The 17,462-nt window shown below is 41.3% G+C and overlaps 1 pseudogene; it reads left to right on the forward strand.

The window, feature by feature from the left end:
* The first annotated feature begins 5,296 nt into the window (after window positions 1-5,296).
* LOC144256125 (mannosyl-oligosaccharide 1,2-alpha-mannosidase IB pseudogene) lies at window positions 5,297-8,561 on the forward strand (annotated as a pseudogene).
* Window positions 8,562-17,462: the final 8,901 nt, after the last annotated feature.

The raw sequence follows: 17,462 nt of genomic DNA on the forward strand, positions 1-17,462 counted from the left end.
CATTGAAAGGGATGTTCCAGTATATATCTGCATGATTTGATGTAGCCATTTATGTTCATATCTGGAAGATAGAATAGAAATAGTGAGTCAAAGATCCTGAGGCATCCTGGGATAGTATTTGTTACCTCAGTGGAAACTATAGTCTTCTCTACCTGTGAGTCCCTGACTTATTATTATTGATATGATTGCTTGGTTTGGATGAGGGAAAATGGAACCTGGAACTGGATTTATGGTACAGTCAACAGAATTCTCTTGTGAACAGCAAACATTGGATCAAGATATGTGATGTCAAGTTCTGGAAGGAGCTATCTCTGGCACCTCTTTATCCTCCCTGGGGGATTGTAACCATGTTCCCTGTACAGAGTTCTTGACTTCCCTTGCAACCCCCCATAGCCACATCAACCATGTCCAGCCATGCAGTGGCTCCTGGAAAGAATGGCCACATCCATGCAGAGGGTTAAGAGAAGCTAGGCTGAGATGCTGCATCCTGAGCCTGTCACTCTCATGGAGAACACTGCCATGAGGAGGAGAGATGTCACACATATTCATCATAATCAGGGGTGTCTCTAGAGAGCTGACCTTGCTGGTGGTAGTGGCAATGTGTAGAGTGGGGACATGGGAAATCAGAGTAGGAAGGATGGCTATGAATCTTGGTGACTTCCTTATAGAAATTTCCTCCTCCAAGCTGACATTTGATGTGGTAATCTCTCACAAGCTATCAGGTCAGACATGGGGATTTGCAGTGCATTGGCTGCCAGGGAGATTGGGAGGGAGGAGAAAAACCTTCTTAGCATTCAGAGGAACAGATTTGGGGAAACTTGAAGAAGGAGCAAAGGAAGTTCAGGGTCTAGGACCTGAATGGAACAATTGAGTGTTGGTGCCTGCAGAATGCTCTGCCCAGGTTCTTGGCACCTTCATTTGTGTCACAGGGTTGCAAAAAATATGTATGGGGCTTTAAACAAATGAGATAAACTTTCAAAGCCAAAAATATCAAAGGATAATAAGTTCCAGGAGAGTCACCGATCCTGGCCTGCATTCACCAGATCTCTGGGAGAGGGAGATGGAGTCAGATGGTGGATGAAGCTCAGAGGACAGCAGGGTGGTTATGAGGAAGCACTAGAAGTCAGACAGCCTGGGCTGGACACCCTCTACTCTGATCCTTAGCATATCATCTCACCTTTTGTTGCCTCTGTTTCTATTCTGTACAAAGATGATGATCAAAGAACCCTTCTTGGAAGGTACAGGATGGTCTGAAAAGGAAACAGAATTTGTAAAGTGCTGAACATAAGCTCTTTGTTGTGTGCAGGGTCACTAAAATCAGATTTCTGTGCAGAAAAGTACAAGCCAAGAATAAAAGGTCACTGTTTACTGCTGTCTGCAAGGAAGATGGTGTGTAGGTTTGAGAGTTCTTTTTTAAATTAAAAAAATAAATTTTTATTTGATTCCTAATAATTGTTTATATTGATGGGAACAGTGTGACCTGTAAATACATGTATGCAGTGTAATGATCAGATACAAGCCATTAACACATCCATCACCTCCAACATTTGTCATTGCTTTATGTTAGGCATGTTCAAACTCCTCTCCATGAACTATTTTAAAGTATATAGTTAACTATTGTCAATCATAGTTACCTTATTGTCTGATACAATATTAGAAATTATTCCTCCTGTTCATCTGTACTCTGGTACATGTTAATCCTCTTCTCTCTGTCCCCATGTCCTCCACCCCCTCCCCAGGCTGCAGTATGGATTCAAGAATTCTTGAATATAAGAGTGTAGGACAGAAGCAAGTCAAGGTGTGGCACCCCTGTGGCTTACTTGTCTTTCTTCCCAACTCAACTGTGAGATCCCTGGTGCACTGTAGAAGGCCACAGGATGTCTTTCATATTCATGAATGACCAGCAACAGTGACAGCTTCAGGAAAACATTTGTGTCAGCATTTAACCTCCATCAAATCCCAGTCACCATAGCCATTCCAGGTGGCAGAAGAGACCCACATGCAGGATGCCTTCAACTTTGTACAAAATGTACAGCAAATTCATTCCTCCCTGTCCCCTCTTTCTCTCAGAGGTTCTTGGAGTCATTGTCCCTAAGCAGAAAAAGAATTTCTACTGCTTTGGCCAAACTCTGGATCAAGGGGGGTTTTCACAATGATGTCTAGTGAATTGGTATTTGAGGAATGTGCAAAGACACTTTTGGATTGGCAAACCAGCCTCTCCCCTTCATTAATTTGTTTTCATTCTGCATTCGCCTAACAATCCTGGGAATGATGCCCAACCCTCACCTCCATGGACAAAGCCCCTGACCCCACAGCATTTGGGGAGGAAGAGGGATTAGTGGGGACCTCAGCACATCAGGGACCACCTGTCTCTCTGAAAGATGTTCTGTCATTTTCTTTACTCAACAAGACTAATAGTCCTGTAGGCTCCAGGCTTTGGGTTCTGTGAAACTCAATATTAATGTATTAAATTTATCATGTGTTCCCCTTGCAAAGGCCATGTAGCACAAATTAAATTTCACAGTAATTGGCTAAGGTGGAAAGAATCCACCAATCCCTGTGTTGGAGATCAATGCTGACATTAGGGACAAGGTGGTGGAGGTTAGTTAGGGGTGTGATCCTGGGTGTTCCTGGGTTGCACTGGCCTGAATTGTGTGGCCATGGCTAAGCAGGCTTCCCCCAGACCAAGTTCTTTTTCACATCCATTAGCCTAATCTAATAATTTGAAGCCCAGTGTGAGGCCAAAATTAGGAGGAGCCTCCTCAAGTTGGATGGTGATAATTTCTAAACTAGTTGTTCAGAAGATCACCCTGGAGCAGGGTGAAATGTGGGTTCCTGGACTCTGCCTCAGAGACAGATTTTGAGGAATCTGAGGGTCCTGAAATTTGCATTTCACAAACACCTTAGGTAATTGCAACCCAAGTATCTCCCTAGTGCATTTTATTCATTTATTTCTGGGGTACTAGGGATTTAAGCCAGGAGTGCTTTACCACAGAGCCACATACTCAGCCTTTAAATTTTTTTTTTTTTTTAGAAACAGAATCTTGCTGAGTTGTTCAGGGTCTTGGTTTTGAAAGTTGCTGAGACTGGCTTTTGATCCTTCTGCCTGAGGATCCCAAGCCTCCCAAGTCAGATTACAGGTGTACATCCCACACCTAGTTCCCTATTGCATTTTAAAGACAGTTAAAGAAAGGTCTAAGGGTGCTTCATTTAACAGGCAACAGGAAGCACCCTGGGAGAATCCCTCTATTATTAGCTAACTGGTGGCCCTTACTTGGATCTGAGAGATCTGGGTTCAAACCTCATCTACATGATATATGAGTTCGCAATTCTCTCCCCAAGCTTCCCCTCTTCTATGTTTCTATTGAAATCTGCATGTTGATCTGAGCAGTAGCTGAGGTGCTGAATAAGATGGGAAATGATGAGATGAGGAGGGAATGGAGGACATGGGGTGAATAAAACAGCCCCCAATTTTGTTGCACAACCTCTTTTTCCTGACTCTTTTTGAAAATTAGCACGTTTTGTTTGCTGATCACAAAAGTGGTTAAAAATTTTGACAATATGAAAACATTACAAATAAGTTGGAGTTCCCTGTGAGCCCATTCCTGTAGGAAAAAAATGAAATCCCCATGGAGAGTCTGGGAGTATTTTGTTCTGTGCAAACACAAACAAATGCAGGATCACTTGGAACATTCTATTTGGCAGCCTTGGATAATTGACCTTGGGGATTTTTTTCAGAAATAACATGCAGATGTGCATCTTCCTTCTTTGTGGGTCTGCTGACTGACTTCGAGCCAGACTGACCGATGATGGTATCAACAGGGACAAGCTCAGAAAAGCAGAGCTGTTCCGTGATTATGGGATCATGTGGCTGGCTTCTGTCTGTAAAACAACCCAGTCAGCCTTGAGTACCATTCATGATACAGGGCCTGATGGGATGGAGGATCTGGGACATTTTACAACAATGCCTAGGGCATAGCTTCAGCAAACCAGGGGGAATTAAGACCTTATCTAACTCAATGCATTTTGCTCTTCAGGTGGCCAAGGCCTGAGAGGGGAGTCTGTCCAAGGTCACACAACATGTTTTTCATTGCATCTGGACTTCAACCCAGTACCCTGCCTCTCTTATTTATTTTTTCATTCTCTGTCTTTTGCCTTTACTTTTTGTGAATATTTAAAGGGCATTATGTAATGTGTTAGTATATATATTTGATGTACACAGCAAGATGATTAAAAATGTTACACAAATTAATAGACTCATCATCTCATACAGTTGTTTCTTTTCTTTTTGTGGTGAGAGTACTAACATCTGCTTTCTAGGTCAATGAGCTGCCCCAGGACATTGGCAGCTGCCTTCTGAGGGCTTCTCAATCTCCCCCTCATCTACAGGGCCACTGCTTATCTTCTTGGCAATAAACTGTCAATCAGTATGCGTTTTGGTGGCATAAACTTGAAACTTTAAGCCTGCATTTAGAACAATAATACCACAGAAGCCCTGATCCATTGGGCATTTAAAATTGGTCAGTTCATTGGAAAACAATAACAAAAATAAAAGCAAAATTCAAGTTAGTGTTACTGGGAATTTGTTAAAAATGTATATTTTTAAACTTAAAACACTTACAGCTTCTTACCCTGAGTTACCTGGGTACTGGGTAGGAGTGCATCCTTTAGCATATGAACTTCTGATTCAAGTTCTGCTCTTTTCTCTCTTAATCCATACCCTTAATATGCTACCAATATAATTTCCAGCCTTGACTTTTTTTTTATTTTTGTATTTTGGGTACTACATCAGGGGCTGGGACTTAGAGAAAACAGGCACAGGCTTCACAGTCACATTCAACAACAGTGATAAGCACTGTATAATGCAAAAACATTATCTTCTACCTTTGTTTTGGACCATTTTCTGTTGATATAATAAAATAACTGAGGCAGGATTCTTTACAGAGGAAATAGGTTTATTTAATTCACAGATTCTCCCCATCATCCTTGGGGGATGATCTTCTGTCTTGCTGGTTAAGAAGAGCTTTCATTAAAGTAGCTATTTTTATTGAGAGTTATTATGTGACAGTCACTGTATAATGCAACAACTATGAAAGATGAAAGATGGTGGCTCTGTGAACAAGACACTCTTCTATTCCTAGGACTATTTTAAATATGAATTTTTAAAAAGGTGAAACCTCTGCAGTTACATCTTTTTAATTTCAAGCTTGATTCCATCTTAGTGTACCTGTGACTTCTGGTTAAAACAAACAAACAAACAAACAAACAAACAAACCTGTGTATGGCAGGTTGGTCCATGTCCCCTCACCCGCTCCTCCGCCAGACTGCTCTAAGGCTTGCGCCCCAGGGGTGTCAGCCCCGCGGTGGTTCTGCTCTCTGGGTCTATGGAGACTGGGGACTGCGCCCAGGCTGCAGCCCCGCATGCGTGGGAGCACCGCCTCCCCCGCGGCAGGCAGGGCAAACCGCTGGGAGGCACAGGAGGCAGCACAGAGGAGGTCCCCAGTGGGGGCCGGTGGCAGGGCTGGAAGAAGCCAGAGCTGACCTCTGCAAGCTGAGGCGCGGCAGCTCCCTCGGCCTGAGACCTCCGCCTCCCCAGGGCGCAACGAAGAATGAGCAGGCGCCTGTCCAAGGCTCTGGGACAAGGGCCAGGGCCAGGCTTCCTCCCAAGCAGCGGAGGCGCGGGGGTCGGTCTCTGTGGCGGGGCAGGGCACCTTCAGCGGTGACCAGGCTCGGGTGCAGGTGCCTGGTCTATGAACTGGCCGCTGGGAGAAGGAGGAGAAGGAGGAGGAGGAGGAGGAGGAGGAGGAGAAGGAGGAGGAGGAGGAGGAGGAGGAGGAGGAGGAGGAGGAGGAGGAGGAGGAGGACCCTTGTGGGGGCGGCTGCCAGGCCTCCCCTCCCCCGCACACGTCGGGGCGCTGAGTGGCCTCCAGAAGAGGAAGTTCCGCTGCCTAACCAACAGTGCAGCTGCAGATCCCAGGAGTCAGGTATTTGAGGCGTTATTGCCCTGTGGGTGGACAGTGGAGGGTGCAGCATAGGCACCAGGCTTCTGCGGGGCGGGTGGTGAGGTGCCGGTGATTGTCGGCTCCAAGCTCCTTGCTTCACCCACTGCAGCTTCCTCAGCCTTACTCAGAGGTGGGAGACCTTCCACCCTTTTGGGAAACTTCTGAGGAGACCTGCATTTCCCCAGACACTTGCCCCCTTTCCCCCACTACCACGAATGTTAAGAGAGAGTTGAATAGAGACATGGAGGAGATTAAGTGGACCTTCTACAACTTCTTGGACCTCGCCATCCTCCTGGTGGGGGAGGGAGACCACATTTGATCATCTCACTGGGGTGCGGAAATGGAAGAACCCACCTTGCAGTTTTTCTGCAGTGTGGTTTGCGGGATCTACTCCCAGGAATGAAGGGAAGACTTGTAAGAACTTGATGAAGTATATAAAGCCTAATGGCAGGAAGATATCACAAGACAAAAACTAGCAATCATTTGGAAGGCCACCCAGGTTTCCAGATGTAATTGGGCGAGCATGAAAGAGATACTTTTTAAAAAACACAACTCTCCTGTGAGAGGAAAAAATTGAGTTTATCCTATTTGTCAAGATTTTGAAAACGGTTCAATGTCTAGTACATTTGTTATAAGATGAGAACTTTATAAAATATTTTGTCCAAGAGCCTAAAGGATGACTACCCCCAGCCCTGCTGCCCCTGTCGGGATGCTGGATTCCACCTCTGAACCTGGGGCCACCCTCCTTCCCACATCACAAGCTACCTTGAGACTTTCTAAGAAGTTTATCCTTCTCCTTATTCTTAGTGCCTTCATCACCATATGTTCTGGGCAATTTCTTCCACCAGACTCTTCAAAATACAAACACTTTGATCCGGGTTTAGAAGATGTATTAATTCTTCATATAGATGCCTACAAAGGGGCTAAAACTCCTGGAGTCTTCCTGATCCATGGACCTGATGAACATAGACACAGAGGAAAAGAAGACCACCATCTGAGAAATAAGATGCAACCAGATTATGAGAAGGCCCTGCAAGAAGCAAAAGAAAAATTAAAGAAGTCAAAAGAGGAAATACAGGGGTTGGGGATGTGGCTCAAATGGTTGTTCTCTCGCCTGTCATGTAGGCACTGGGTTCAATCCTCAGCACCACATAAAAATGAATAAGTGAAATAAAGTTATTGTGTTCAACTACAACTAAAAATTAAATATTAAAAGAGAGAGCAAACCTCTGCCACCAGTCCCTATTCTAAATCTTGTAGGAATAAGTGGTGGAGGACTAGTAGACAGTGACATAAGAAAAAGGGGAAAAATTAAAGAGATGATGAAACATGCCTGGGATAATTATAGGACATATGAATGGGGTCATAATGAACTCAGACCTACTGCAAGGAAAGGACACTATACTAACATATTTAGAAGTTCACAGTTGAGTGCTACCATAGTAGATGCTTTGGATACCCTTTATATCATGGGACTTCATGATGAATTTCTTGTTGGACAAAGGTGGATCGAAGACAACCTTGATTTCAGTGTGAATTCAGAGGTGTCTGTTTGAAGTTAACATTTGATTTATTGGACACCTGCTTGCAGCAGATTACCTTTCAGGAGAAGAGATATTCAAGATTAAAGCAGTAGAGTTGGCTGAGAAATTCTCAACTTCTTTTAACACACCTACTGGGATTCCCTGGGGAAGGGTGAATCTAAAAACTGGAGTAGGGAGAAACTGGGGGTGGGCATTTGCAGGTAGCAGCATTCTGGCTGCTACATTATATATGGAATTTGTCCACCTCAGCTACTTGACAGGGGACCTGATTTATTATAAAAAAGGTCGTGCATATTCAGAAAGCAGAAAGTACTTCAGCAAATGGATCATCCAAATGGCATTTATCCAAATTATTTGAACCCCAAAAGAGGGCACTGGGGTAAGTATTATACATTAGTTGGTGGTATGGAGGACAGTATCTATGAATATAGATGGTTGATATCAGATAAAACGGATCATGAGGCAAGAAAGATGTATGATGATGCTACTGAGGCTATAGAGAAACACCTTATTAAGAAGTCCCAGGGTGGTCTTATCTTTATCGGATTATGCAAGAATGGACACTTGGAAAAGAAGATGGGACATTTGGCTTGCTTTGATGGGGGAATGTTTGCATTCAAGTTTGATGGTGCAGTGGAGGCTGTGGCTGTCCAGCAGGCTGAAAAGTATTATATCCTCCAGCCAGAAGTAATTTAAACCTGTTGGTACCTAGGGATATTTACTCATGATTCAAGATAGAGTCAGTGGAACTGGGAAGCAGCACTGGCTATTGAAAAGTACTGCCGGATCAGTGGTGGAGTTTTCTGGAGTCAAAAATATATATTCCTCTACTCCTACAAAAGATGATGTATAGCAGAACTTCTTTCTTTCTGAAACATTAAAATATTTGTATCTGCTCTTTTCCAGTGATGACCTTTTACCTTTAGATCACTGGGTGGTTAACAGAGAAGCTCACTCTCTGCCTGTGTTATATTTAGTTAACATCACACTTTCAAGTAATCCTGCTGTTCCATGAATGCAGCTACAGAAGGAATAGTCTTACTTATGTTTTGTTTACATGAACCACTACAGAAACTAGTCTGGAGAAGTGGCTTTTGAAAATCCAGACCTCTAAGTCAACATGACAGGGTGAAACCTCCCTGTAAGGCTTTTCAACTTGTAGATATATCAGATTTGAAATTATTCCATTTTATACCTGACCAAAATATGTTCTGGTACCTGTAGGACAGAGAACAGATGTGCTTTGATTCTTAATGAGGTGGTCACACAAGAAGCACTGTCTGTTACTGCTGTATTGCTAGAGCAATCCAAGAACATAGAGCACCTTGCAGGAATTAGATATGACTTTTGGAACCAATTATATAATTTTTTTCCTCTCACAGTGGAGCAGCTTTTAAATTAGATATTACACATTGGTTATTCCTATTTCTCCATTTAAATAATAGAATAAAATAAGATAAACAAAAACAAAAGAACAGTGTAACAACTTCAGTAGCAAGAAGACTCAAAAATGAAACAGAAGTACCTATCCCTGTCTGAATTTTGAAGTTCCCCATTGGATGAACAGACTGGCAACCATTTCAATTGCAATGAAATTTCTTGGATACACTTTATTTTTCCTGGGGTATGATCTCACAAAGAATACTCTTCAAGTATTCTTCTCTATCTGATATCATTGAAATTGCTATTTATCAGGCTCTACTTAAGAGCCTGGGTTTAGGATTTTGTGCATGTAATTTAGTCTAGTGTTAGTGGCATGACAAAAGAGAGGGAAGTGCCAGTTTGTTGCTTTACCACATGTTCTTAGAGAAATCCTTGGTTTTGTTGGTAAGATGTTATTCTTCCAAACCAACATAAGTACCAATTAAATTTTATGCACTTTAATCTCATAATAAATTTAATAGAGTCAGGCAGCTTACAACTTTATGTGGCTTGATAAAATTCACTATTTGTACCTAGGGAGATTTACTCATGATTTACTATGCAGCTCTGAGTTTGCCATGATAAACTAAGTTACTTTTAAAATTTAGAAAGCAATCCCCAAACACAGTGAAACTTTCTTAAACATTCTATTAGGAATGGGGACAGGGGATCCTTTATTATTTCATCAGATGAGTGAGCTGTTCACAAATATTTTGTTTTTTAGTTTTCCAAGAATATTTATAGACTCCAAAGGGTTAATCAGAATAACTTCAAAATAATTTTGGTGAAAAGAATGTGATTAATTATATTACACTGAAATTGGTTATATCTAAAACTTTTCTTTTACTGTTAATAGATTTTGCATTGATTTAAACAAAACAATTTCTTTATATTTTGGCAAAAGAAACTTAAATTTTATCAAGAATTATATAGTATAAGTTACTATATAATGATTATAATTTTTTGTCCCTTGAATTTCTGTGACAGTGAAAGATACTTTTTTCCTCTTGATTTAATATATTTTCCACTGACATTAATAAAAGTTGAAAACAATATAACTAGTATTTCTCTGAATTTAAATATTTTATGAAACAAGTTTGTACAGGAAGCTCACCTTGGAATTCTGAAAGCTTATTTCCTTATATAGTCGCTTGATTTTTTAATCCTCTAATTAGCATGTAGTAGATTTAAGTTGAGAAAATATTTAATAAATTAATTGAACATTTTAAAAAATATTTATTTATTTTTTAGTTGTAGTTGGACTCAATATCTTTATTTATTTATTTATTTATTTTTTGTGGTGCTGAGGATCACGCCCAGGGTCTCACACGTGCTAGGCTAGTGCAATACTGCTGAAACACAACCCCAGCCCAAATAATTAAACTTGTTCTAAGGTTGATCATTTTATACCACAATCATCAGACAATCCTCATAGTTCAGTCAATGATCCATAAATGATAGCCAACCAAAAGTTTTTTAGTGTACATAGAAAATAAAGATGTAGAGCCAGTTGTATTAAATTTCTAAGAGGGTTAAACTTCAGTATCTTTATTATTTGAAAATTTAAAATTCTTGCAAAGGGTAGATGACTGTAACTTTAGAAGAGAAAGGGAATATTTGATTCTCAGAAAAAAAAATTAGCTTTCCTCCTAAAAGTAGCACAAGCCCACTTATGAGTGACTGAAGAATAGTAAAAAATTTGAGTTGGAAAAAACCAAGAGTATCTGTGCAGAAAGCAGTAATGTCCCCTGACCATCCTTCTACCTCTCTTTCTAGAATAGTGCAGAGTAAAGGGGCTTTACTGACTCCCAAGGTACTTCTTACCAGAGAAGACAGAACTCCTAACCCAAGTGCTCTATATTACTTGGATGACTGGAGCTTAAGAGAAGTCAAGGAAGTGTACAAGCAGAGCCAGTTCCAATTTGAGAGGGACCATTGAAGAGTCTTCTTCACCACTCCCTACCGTCTTTGTGATGATAAGTCTAGAGATTATAACAGTGTTTTTCCTTCTCTGAATACTGAAGGCAATTAAAGTTAGATACAAATGACTGGTCAGTGTCATGTTTTGTTTTTGTTAAAGACTTTGTAAATAACTTTCACTGAGATCAATCTTCATCAAATATTTTGCTTAGTTTCCAAGAGTGTTCTTTACTGTCTTCTGTCCTTAATTTTCCTTTGTATTTTGTAGATTTTATTACTCAGATTTGGAACTCATTGATTTATAAGACCTCCTGCAAGGAGCCTAGAAATGCTCCTTTCAGGTGCCTCCTCAAAGAGCTGAACCTTCACTTTGTGTCCGTGTCACATTGTACAAAACAGCTAGATGGATTGGTACATAAAAGAAGAAATGAAACAGAGATATCAGACACCTTCTACATTTATTTCTCTTAATATTAGAATCAGAAGTTTTGGTTCAAAAAAGACTTTTTGTTTTGTTTTATTGTTTTTTATCCAACCCGTGTGAAGTTGTTAAAACAAAGGGAATGGGCTCTAACCAAAAAGAAGTCTCATTGCAGAAAAATAAGTCCCCAGTCACAGGGTTGTTACTTTCTTGGTGGTTGCACATGTAATGTCTAGCACCAACTCATTCCTGTCTTTGAGCACCTGTGTCACTATGTAAAACTCATAAACCTCTCACTTTCTCCATTCTCCTTTGCCAAAGTCTTTGTCAAAATTCCAAATTTGTTGATAAAAGCTTATGCTTCCCATTCTCATTATAAAAAAAAACTGTGATGCCTCAGTTTCCCCTTCTTCAAATGGCAGAAGTTATAATTAGTAGAAATTGTGGCCCCATTTGTTTGGTGCAGACACTGACAATGTTTGCTGCTGTATCAACATTGTTATGAGAAATCATGGGGTCACTTCCTTTCTTCATATCAACCAATGGGAAAGAAGCACTCCTGTCTCCTTTTTATAATAAAAAAGCTGTATGAGGTCCTGCCATGAGGTGAGGGGACTTCTCCCTTCTCCAGTGATAGATGTGTTCAGTAGTGCCAGGATTTTCTGGGCATGCCCTTTTTATTCATTCACCTGAGGACATCTCATGGTTAGATGGCATGGTGACATTGTTGTCAGCTTGCCACTCTGCCTCCTAATTCTCACAGCCTAATGGAGTCAGGTGAGGAGGATAGCCACTGTGTTAGCATGTATAAAATGCCAACATAGTGTCTTTAGTGTCCCCAGAGAACTTATGCTCTTCAAATGTCCGGTACATTCAGAGGAACAGAATTCAGGAGGTCACAGAGAGGATGCAAGGTGTGCTGGATTTCTTCTGGACTCATTTCCTGCACACATCCTGGACATTCCTGGGGCAGACATTTCCCAGGAAGATTAGCACAGAGAAGTTTAAGTGTCTCTAATTTGGGAGACCCACCAAGGCAATTCCCCAAGAGACTCTCAGCACCAGCTGCCTCTGACCTAGATGCATGTCAAAATGACATTTCCCAGGTTGGTTTCCTCTGGAAAGACTAGGGAGTCGATAAAATGAGGAGACATGCTGAGCTCAAGAGGAAAGCAATCCCAATACTAACTATACTAACTAGGCTCTCAGCTTTGAATACTCATTTCAGGAAGGCAACCCACAAAGATTTTGTTTTACATTATGAAAGTAATACATAGTCATTGTATAAACTTTCTAATAGAGGAAAGTTGAAAGAAGCAATACAATACTTTATTAATACTGCCACAGTGGCCCCACACCCACCTCTGTGGATCAAGCTGGAGTATTAATTATAAAAAAAATAAACTCTTTCTTTGTGCATGCCTAAATATTTAAAAAGAATCATTGAAGATATTCACCCAGAACTGAACTGGACAATGTGGGGGTTACAGGAGGATTTTGGTTGGGAATTAATTTTGAGAAATTTGAAAAATAAATGGGAGATAAGATAAATCGAGGGAAAAATTGACATGATAATGAAAGACTGAATCATACACCCTGATTGACAGGGACACCCATGGGTAGGGGAGTCATAGGATAAAATGATTTTCGAAGGATGGAAAACAGTATCCTCACAGGCCCACTTTGCCACCTGTCCATGCCCTCTGAGCACCTTGTAGAGGGAGCCCATGGGAGCAGGGGTGTAGAAATGTCTTCTGCTGCCATGCTGCTTGCTACCCTAATAATTTTTCCTGATAGATGACAGAACTTCTTTTCCACAATGATATTATGTAGCTTGGTGGGAAATTGAATACATTTTAATTTCTTAAAATCATATCATCCTCCTTTAATTTAGAGATATAGAAATCTTTAGTAGGTTTCCTTCTTCTAAAGACCATGATCCTACCATCCATTTATCCATCCACATACCTGTTCATCTGACCTATTATTCATTTATCTCTCCATTATTAATAATTTATGTGTTTATTTATCTATTTGTCAATCCATTTATCAATCTATCTATTCACATATCTATCCATCCATCCATGTATGTATGTTAAGGACTCACAGCTTCTCCACCCTTAAGGATTATGGAATTTCTTTGGAAAAAGAAATATGAGTCCACTTAAAAAGGCAATTGAACAGTGTAAGGCAACGGGTCTTCGAAGAATGCGTCGTCAAGTACTTTAGACAGTTGGAGGTGGTCAGAACAGGCTTTCTAGAGGAAGTAATTTATAAACTTGCATACCAAACAGATTCCTAACTTGATGTCCAAGATTGAGGTTACAGGGCTCCATGAATACTATGATATTGCATCCAAAAAGACAAGAAAGTAAAAGAGAGGCTACCCTGGACTCATCCCCACCTGGCCTTCTATCCTGGCCTCTCTGATTCTGTTAAATAGCAGATGAGTGACAGATGAGCTTCAACTGTGCTCAGATGGAGAAAAAGTTTCTCAGAAATCATCTCCAGCAGTGTGAAGAGAGGCCGGATTTAGATCTGACATCCAGGAAAGAACTGGAGCCGAAATTAAGAGGGGAGTGGATAGGCTGGGAAACGCAGGTGTTAGGGAGTGGATAGATGAGTGATTCATGTGTTGGGGAGGGAGGAGAAAGAAACCACCAGCCATTTAATGGTTTTCTACTTCTGCAGCTGTTAAAAATTATGGAAACTGTGAGACATGAAAGCCATTTTTTTCTAACTGTGGGTCTTTTGTTCAAGTACAGACTGCTTTGTGGTATTTAGAGAATACACATTAACTCAGAATTTTCTGAATTCCATTTCTACCTGATCCTTGTAAAAAACACATTACCTTATGGGCCTTAGATTCTCTTCTTATAGAAGAATATACTTCTAAAATAATCATATTAACTACTCCCATTTCCTCTCTTCTGTTGTTACCTCCATGTCTCATCTAGACTAGAACAACAACTATAGCATTTCTCTTGACTAAAACACTCAGGGTCACTCCAGGTGAACTGGGCTGCTTGAAATAATCATACAAGAGACAGAGATACCATAATCAACCTACTAACTAGTTTCTTTCCTCCAGCCTCCAGCCTCTCTCCTCCACCCACTTCCATAATGCAGCCCAGAGATCTTCAGGAATCTCTTTCAGATTGTTCCCAAATAACATGCTATGGGACTCTCTAGGTGGATTTTCTTTTTTCTCTTATTTTGTAAATTTATTCAAAATTTACAGTAAGAGAGCTTATCTCCAGCAATTTCCTCTGCTCCCTCCAACATAATTCTACATGTTCTGCATTGTGGAATTTTAAAAAACTCTTCATTGATAGTGATGTCTGTGTGTATTTAACTGTTTTTATTGCGAGTTTATCTTCAGTAGGAGATTTTTTTGAGACTTTTTATTGTTTTTGCTGGGAGTCCTTTGATAGTGGGGCATGGAAGAATTCTACTAGAAGAAACACTTTTGTCCTTTCTTCTGAAGAATTCCCTGAAATGACATTGTATTTGCACTGGCCTCAGATTTTTGTGAGATATGAAAAAAATGTTGATCTCTAAGCCCACTAGGCCTAGAACTACAGTTTTGATTTCTTATGAAATGAGTTTCTTTCCCACCTGGAGCTAGAGTAGAAGCAAGCTTTCATACCACCTGCCACTCCAGTGGGTAGGACTTTTCTTGTCCCTTCCCCATGAGGCAGAGCTCTTTGCAGATCCTGACTGTGTAAGAATCTCCATGCAGTGTTTCTCACCTTCCATGGGTCCACAGGCTTCCCTCCTGTTTCTGGAAATTAAAACAGAATTCCCTGTGCTTGGAGGATGTTCCTGTTTGCCATATAGTATATCAGATTATTGTTCTGACTTTGTACCTTCTGTATTTCCAGTATCCTGAAATTTCCATTTCTTGAGAACAAAATAGGTATGACAGATACAATGTAGTCTTACTTCTCTCTAATATAGTCTTAACCAAACTTTCTGAATGAGCATACAGACAGCATGGCTCCTGTACCTGTCTCCCATTGTCCGTGGTTATCTCTGGTCTACATTCTAATAGTCTACACTCTTAACTAATGGCATGTTGGTCAATGCCTCAAGCAGCCTGGAATTGTAGCCTTGCCAATTTCCATAGTGTAAATACTTCTACCTTCACCATTTTCAAATGGCTATTGTGGTGTCACTGGACATGGAATTTGGAAGACACATGCAGAATTGTCTCTTGCTGGCATAACTGGACTCTGGTTTGGCTATTACTACCTGTTCTTAAAGTTGTCAACTTAAATGCCACTCTTTGAAAGTCTTCACTAATGCAGATTTTAGTCCCTGAATTATTTTTCTAAACCTAAGCCTTATTGTGCTGTATTGTAATTATCCATTTATTTCCCAGACTCTACCATTGGATGGAAAAGCCAAGGTAGTAGAGATTCTAATAGGAACCTGTCTTACTGTTATATCCACAATCACCCAGCAGAGTTTGGCAAGTGAGGTCAGATGGGATTCCATGATCTACAGAAGTGAAACTTCCTGTTCTCCCTGGTGGTGTGATAGTTTTAATGGTCATTCCCAAGATGGACATATTACTATGATTCTCAACAGATATCCTAAACTGTGGACACACAGAGAGCCAAGTGCTGAGAGACCCCAGCCATAAAATGAGAGGTCTGCCTTCATCATCCCCAGTTTTTTTTTTTCCAGCTGTAATGTTCAACTCTGGCTTCTTGCTCCTGTTTTGAGGGTCTCAGCTCTCTGATGGTAGGGTTTGGCCTCTGGAATTGGTACTGCAAGAACAATTCCATCTCTTTGGGACTTTCTTTCTACCCCTTGGACAGAAGATCTCATTTCAGGGACTTAAAAATCTCACATGATGCACCCCACCAATAGTCCTCTGTTTCTTTACATCTGTGTTTCTTTCTCTCCAAAGGAACCTGTCTCTCACAGTCCCCACTTCTGGTCCCACTTCTGGGCAGAAGCATCTTCTAATGCTAACGTGCCCTGGTAGGCCTTACATTTCCAGGTGGAGTAGCATTTCAGTAGGAGCCAATGGAAGAGCAGAAGTCTCAGGCTAAGTGTGGAAATCCAGGAAGAAAGACAGTTGAGAGGAGAGATCCGGATGTCAGTCACCTACCTTGAGGATCTCTGAGATGCTCCAGCACATTGTAGATGCAGCTGCCAGCTTAGTTTGCTGAACCAGGATGCTGTGTTGTCCACATACTCTTCATTTCTCATCTGCACCCTGCCTTCTAAGTTCAGAGGGGCCTAAAATGGTCCCACAGGGAATGGGGTTCCAGTTGCCATGGTTGACTCATGGATCACAATGCTCAGTTCAAGGCTGATAGGACTCTTGGGGAATTCTGTTGCTAGGCTTGCTGACTGCCACAGCCTGGACTTCAGGCCTACCCTAGATGGTGTGAAGGGGGTGGGCAAGTCTGTCTGGCCTTAGGGTAGGATTTGTTTATGTGTTCTAGAAGCTGGGGTCTGGAGAAGACTTTTGTTTGCATCAAGTGGCCTATTTACACATTGGCTTCTCTTCAATGTCACTCACCGACTCCCTTTGGCTTTCTTCACCTGTTCAAGAGCATGGACAGGTATATGGGGGGTTAGTAAGAAACTAGTGTATCTGGGTTTAAGCTCACTATCACTGCTTTAGGACTCAAGACCTAATCACTCTCTGAACCTCAGGCTCCTCCTCTGGGAAAGGGTATCTTAAAATATATCTTTCTGTATTGTTGGAAGGACTCTGGGTGCCCCAGTACATGGCCTGAGACATGGTACTTATGGAACCTCACTATCCTCCTCTCACCGTATTTTCGGGGAGAGCAAATAGCACTTCTGGAATGATGTCATCAACAGCCAATCAGAAAGCTCCTGGGCTGGTCCAACAGGAGGACTCACTTATGTAATGTAATTGGCTTTCTCAGGAGTCTGAGATTTTGAAGGACCAGCTGGTATCCTGGCACATGGAATAAACTTATAACAGGAGCACCATCTTGTCACCAAGGTCCAAATTCCAGGAGCCACATCAAGTTCTCTGGAGGATTGGGACTTTTTGTTTGTGACTCAATGTTCAACCTTACTCTGGCCTGGCAAAGGGTCTTCTCCTGGTGTCCTCATCCAAGAGCTGAGTCCACAGGGGAATTATGGAAAGTACAGAAAGTT

Source organism: Urocitellus parryii, chromosome 7 (genome assembly GCF_045843805.1).
Source record: "Urocitellus parryii isolate mUroPar1 chromosome 7, mUroPar1.hap1, whole genome shotgun sequence".
NCBI classification, from domain to species: Eukaryota; Metazoa; Chordata; class Mammalia; order Rodentia; family Sciuridae; genus Urocitellus; species Urocitellus parryii.